General features: G+C 33.6%; 1 long non-coding RNA gene across 1 annotated transcript; it reads right to left on the bottom strand.

The window, feature by feature from the left end:
- Nucleotides 1-2,875: 2,875 nt before the first annotated feature.
- On the bottom strand, nt 2,876-6,175 carry LOC123391389. Its single transcript, XR_006606084.1, has 2 exons — nt 6,084-6,175; nt 2,876-4,445 (listed from the first exon to the last, which is right to left on the bottom strand). It is a non-coding gene; the product is annotated as an uncharacterized LOC123391389 (long non-coding RNA).
- Nucleotides 6,176-6,591: the final 416 nt, after the last annotated feature.

Genomic DNA, 6,591 nt, shown 5'->3' on the forward strand with positions numbered 1-6,591 from the left:
CAAAATGCCTTTGGATAGTGTTGAGGAGCAAATCATTCTTCTATATTTTTTGAGCTTAAACAAAGCAACTGGAGTTCTAGGAAAGGCTCAGAAGTAGAAACTGTGGGAACAAAGAGCCATCTGTCAACTACCTGTTCTTAGCATTCATCTAGTCATAGCTCAACTTTTACCTTCCACAGCTGTGAACCTGCCAGACATTCTGTGACAGATGTGTATGTACTGTAGGCAACCTTCATCAGGAAGCAAAGCACTAAGATTGTGAACTAATCAGAAAGAATAAATTTAGATAGCATTTTTAGGCAGATGAAGACTCTCTGCTGGTACTTTATGTACATGATCTAAAATATTTATTTCAACAAATCTGAGATTAGAGTCACTAGCCTTAATTTACAAAGTACTTGAGGCTGGGGGTCAACTGCCTAACCTCATTCAATTGGTAAATACTAGAGCTGGGATCTGACTCCGTTTGACCCAGAGCTGACTATGATTTATCTCTTGTCAGTGTCTTTGCTTTCTTTCTGGTGGATAAGCTTAACTGCCTTCTGGGTGTCATAATTGTTCTCAGAAGCTTCCATTTAGATTTGGCTTTTTATTGTTTAAGTGTGAACTTGGGAGAGCTTCTTAACCATTACCTATATCTGCTTCCCAGAAGTATATACCACCACAGAAATGATTTAAGAGGTTCAAGTGCACAAAAAGTCGGTGTTACTTCCATATATCTAATTGTCCATGGGCATCTCTGGAAGGATATTCTACAAGAATCTCAAATTCAAGAAGTCAAAATTAAAGAGATTTCCCTCCATACTCTTATAGTTTGTTTTATTTTTCCCTGTTTCTGTAAATGTTGTAAGCCTCCACCCAATCTGTAAGCTCTAAACTCAGGTTTCATCCTAATGTCTGTACTCTAACTTTTTTTCATCTGTTTTCTCTTTTGCATTCCTACAACTAGTGTTTAATTTCCAGGCCTTTACCTTTTCTCCCCTGGATTCTTCAATGGTCTATCACTCATGTCCTCCAACTCTTCAACACAAATTCAACACTGCCACTAGAGGGAGCTTTTTAACAAATAAGTAATGTGATGTTGGAAACAAGACTCCAAATCTTTCAGCATTGCACAGAAAGCCATCCATGGCCTTGTTTTGCTTATTGTTTCCAGCTTCCCATTACATCATACTTTCTGGCATGGCATTCTGAAGGTAAATACAACCTCTTGAAATTCTCTAAATTTTTTGTTTTATTTTCTGTGATACAGCTCGTTCTGTATGCCCTTCCCTTTCTCCCCATACATTTATATAGTGGGAAATAATTTTTATGCCTCCTTTTGCATTCAGATTTCTATCACTGTAGGCATAACTTTTCTCCTTCTTTCTTTTCTAGAGTCCTTGACTAAACTGTAAGTTCCTGAAGGCAAATTCTGTCTTATTCCTCTTAGCAGAACCAGGAGCTAGAACAGTGCATGACTCATAGTTAGTCCTCAGAAATCTTGGTGAAATTAAAAATTGAAAGTGAAAGCAAAATCTCAAATCTAAAGACTAAAGGACATCAGATAGGCAGTGATCTAAGGCATACTTCAATATAGTTGGATCTTACATATTTTACACTTATTATAGTCAAAAATTTGTGTCTGTAGGAGAAACCATAAATGCTCTACAAAACATACTCTGAGATCTCCTATCCAAGTATCTCTATATGAATTGCCATTTTTAAAAAATGCGTGTACTTAAATGTGGGCCTAGAAGAATATTGTTTATCATAAAACAGTGGCAAAAATAACTGGTTCATTCCTAATAAAGTGGATGAATTTTATTACCTTAACAAGAACCTGGTTCTAAATGATGTAGTTGATAAAACATAATATTTTCTTATGTTCATTATGAAATTATATAACACGAGTCAGTGTAATGACAAGCACCTCCAAAAATTAGAAATAATTCATTAAATAAATGAGATACAATTAGAAAAACACTTCAGGAAAATCAAGCATCATTTAAAACCTGGTGAACTGAATTGTCTATATGTATTTGCATGTGTTCATAATTTATTTTCCCCAAGTCACTGTGTTTAGCTCATTTGAAAACCATCTATGAAAACCAGCTGTTACCCAAGTCATAAGTGTTTTTATATTCCGAGATAATAAGAATCAATTCTGAGATAATAACAATCAATTTAGATTCCAGGATCTAAAACCATAATCAACTTGTATGTCAATTTAATTGCTTAACGACAGCGTGGTCATTGAGAATGTATAGTCATAATAACCTGGGCTTCTGAGAAATTATAAATGTTTTTCTTTCTTCCTTTCTTTTTTCTTAAACCAAAACTTAAACTGTGTTTTGAGTACACCTTCTATGGTCCACTATTAGATGATCTATTTTTTTTTCTTTAGATTCATATTTATGTGGTTGGAATAAAGGGCATTATAGGCTCACAAACACCAATTTTTAACTGGAAGAAAATAGATTAAATAAAAATAGGGTATAAATACAACTTTCCCCCCATGGGTTTTTTCATATCTTGAATTTAGGAATGGGTTAGCAAAAATTGAAATCCTCCATGCTCATCCGTGGGAAGTGTGGGTAGGTTCTGGTGCTCAGGTGTACACCTGCCTCACTTCACATAGAGCTTTATAAATGAGGACAAGTTGCTTTAATTTGGTAAATGGTTCTGAGGAATTGTTAGAATCACAATTATCTGGTTCAGTCTTTCAAACTATATTTGAGCAAATCTACATGTGCTGACATTTACTCTTGGTGAGGACAGTGTCCCACTGGATTGTAGCTTGTACTTCTTTAATTGTCCCACATGTGCTGAGCATACTCAGAATAACTTGGTTTTTTTTTTTCTCTCTTGCTCTTTTCTTTGTTTTTTAGTTTAGTTTTTCTTTTCTTTTCTCTTGTTCCATTTACTCACCCGGTTAATTAAGTCATATCTAAATACTCGCCAGGATATTGAGTTGCATAATTCTCTTCCTGTAACCAGACCAACTATGCCATTACTTTAAAGAAGAAAATTGTGTTGGATGAAAATCATTTATCCTCATAGTTCTCCCTCTTTTCTTCATCCTGCCTCTCCATCCTCTCTTCCCAGAAGTTGTGGATATTATCATTTATTGAGTAGGTATTATGTACCAGGCCATGTACTAGGCACTGTATATATATTATTACATCAATTCACACAACCATCTTATGAAGCAGAATCAATTGCCTCTGTCTTATCCATGAAAAAAATAGAAATCAGAGTCCCTTGCCTACAAGTTCAGAGGAAGTTCAGTAAGTAAGCCATGAACAGAATCCACGTGAGTCTGACTCAAAGTTCATTCTCTTTTATTGCTTCTTTTTGTTGTTGTTGTTTTTTAATACATTCCTAACTTAATTTACAGGTTCCAAAAGTTTGGAAATTGAGGCAATAAACTTGTTATGTAGGTGTTTTATGGATATGACATCTCTAATGTTGGTTTGGCTTCCAGAGAGATTACTTTCCAAATGAATTTGTAGAAAAGTAGGGAGTATAGATGTAAGAGTGATTATTTTCAAAATTAAATTGAATGCTTATACTTTCATAATTAAAACAATAATTGAAAGATAAAATATTTTGACAGCACTTAAGTTTTTTTAATAAAGGATCTCTTTAATAGAGACCTTTACAATTTCAACAAATGCAGAGCTCTCTCCCAGCCTGATTAGAATGTCAGCCAGCTGCACTCAGAATTTGAATGATGGAGCTGTCATTTAGGTTGGTATTTGAAATCAAACTATTGCTGTAGATTTCTAAGTACAAAATGAAGAGAGAATGGTTGCTTTATCAGAGAGATATGGCAATTATCTTTGAATTCTTCCCTTTAAATATCTAGCAGTCACGAAGTATTTTCTTTGATTTGGAGTAACACCAGACCACTTCTTCATTAAACCAAAAAATAATAAAATTTGACTGCTAAAATTAGTGAATATTTACTCATATTTCAGTGTGTATTTAACACTGTTTTTGATGTTTTGGAAACTATAAATATACTTTGGGATATGGTACTTGAACCCAAGAAGTCCACAATCTAGTTGGGTTTGTGGTATATTGTTGACATGAATATGTATCAACATCAATAGATTTTGAAGATCAGGAAGAACACCTCAAGTGTAAATTCCGCAAGTGAAATTCCTCTGTGGAAAGTATTCATGGGACATTTCTGTGTAATTAGAGCAACATGCTCACATCTTCAAACAAATTCAAAGACTGATGTAAAGACAGTAGCTCCCATTCCCCATGTGTGATAGTAACATATCAAGTAATATGTTGTAATATGCAGCAATACGAAGGCATGTTGAACCTAGGAGAAAAATAAAAGCTCCCCAGTGTAGTGAATATGCTCCCGAGTAGGAGGATACTTCGGATATTTAAACATTGACATTATTACTGAAGAGATATACAAGTGTGTGGCTGGATAGTTGGTACATCTAGAATGCAGAAACACAAATGAGAGAGATTAATTAGCCTTGGAGAAATTTATGCAAAAATTATCTCAACACTATGTCATTAAAACCAGTAAGCAATGCCATCTTCTAACCTTTCATCTTAAAACTATGCTTAAATTCATAATCAGACTTAGATCTTGGATTTTTCACTTTCCCTGTAATTACTAGGTAAAACCATGTTAGCTTAGGTGTTGTCTTACATGTTTGTGCTAGTTTGATAATGTGTAAGATAAAGTTGCTATGGTGATGAGATGGAGAAAGGAGCTATACTTGTTTTAGACCATGGAGGGTATTTGGATCACAAAGCCTTCTGTGAATGCTTCCGAGTGTCAGACTGATAAATCACGCTGCCTGCTTCCATCATGCTAGCATATATTATGGGTTAATAAATGTTCCAAATGTCTTATGAGTCAAAGTAGTCTCCGTCCTTACTTCATTGCCCTCATGACTTTGTGGGGAGGAGGAACTAATGGAAAAATTTTTGCTCTTATATTGATGAAATTCCTATTGGTAATTAAAGTTTTCCACTCAGTCAAATTCAGCTAGGCATTTGAACACAGCCTTGGGATGATTTTGCCAAAAAATTGAAATTCTTGTAGATGCTCAATGAAACTGTATTTTATTTCATATGTGTTTTCTTTGTGCAAAAAATTTAATGAACCTGAATCTTATTCATGGCTTTAAAAAAGAAAGAACATTATGTAATATATGATGACATGGTTATTGCTGATGTGGTAAAACTTTCTTCCTGAAATTGGCTGATGCTTTCCTGATTTGCCCTGTTGTACACATTAAATATCAATTTGCTAGGAAATTGTGAAATACACCATTTTTAATTACTAATAATTCGATAAATTAGTGGGTGGACCAAGTAATCTAAAGAGAAACTTTTTTTTCTCTTTAGCTTTCCCAATTGCTATTTAGGAAAATGTGTTCTGTGATGATTTCTAAGTTTAATGTAATGATTTTGTGTGTGTGTGTGTGTGTGTGTGTGTGTGTGTATTATTTCAAGAGTCTATAGCTTTTAGGATTTTGAATTAAAAATAGGAAAACAGCACAATGCATATTAAAATAATTTTGGAGAAAAATTTGAATCCATCTATTTTTAGGATAGAAAAGAATAATAATAAAAAAATAATAATTAAGATGATCATGGATATAGATAAACTGGATTTGTTAAAGGAACAATCTTTGTCCTAATCTCATTTCCAAATTTATTTATTTACAAAGAAAATAATTTTTTCCATCTGCTCTCCTCCCTTTCTCTTTCCCACTAACCAAGTCAATCAGAAATCAATTCCTTTAATCTCTTTTGCAACATTTTCTGAATCTTTATCTTACCTTTTTGTTTTCCTTTACTATCAATCATATCTAGGCTTTTAATTCCTCAGGGTTATTGCTTTGTTCTCTAAAATAGTTTCATTCTACTAATATTGTTCCCCTATTGGTCATAGTCAATATAGTTGCCAAATTAATCTTCCAAATGTACAGTTTTCATTAAGTCCTTTTTTTATTAAATTTATTTATTTTTTAATAAACATATAATGTATTTTTATCCCCAGGGGTACTTCTTTTCAAAGCAAATACTCTTTTACACTCAATTTTCATAGCAATTTGTACCTTTATGATAAAGACCCACTTCCTTTTCCTGGTGTACCTGGTGCTCCACCATTTTCCTCCATTCTGTATTCCCAATCATGTCCTAACTTGAATCTTTTCCAGGATTCTATCCTACAACCAGAATCATTTAACAGCTATGACATTCCATGCTTTAATGTATTGTTCTGCATCCATTCCGCAGCCTGAGAACTCTAATTTCTATGCTCTAGAACTCTAGATTTCTAGAACTCTAATTTCTAATTTTTATTTAATTCTATCAAAATCTAAGGTCCAATATAAGTTTTACCTTTTTGACAAAAATTTTGATGAGACTACCCTGGAAAGCTTTTATCTTACCTGAACAGCAGCACTCATATCTATACAACTTTATGGTGATTTGTAGTGTGCATGTGTTTGTGTGTGTGTGTGTACATGTACATATATACACACACACACACATATATATATCTCTTATGTACTCATACATAGATATATGGGTTTGGGATTGGACTTCATCACTTTTCAGTCT

This window comes from Mustela putorius, unplaced genomic scaffold, assembly GCF_011764305.1.
Source record: "Mustela putorius furo isolate JIRA1106 unplaced genomic scaffold, ASM1176430v1.1 tig00000224_pilon_pilon_pilon, whole genome shotgun sequence".
Classification (NCBI taxonomy): Eukaryota; Metazoa; Chordata; class Mammalia; order Carnivora; family Mustelidae; genus Mustela; species Mustela putorius.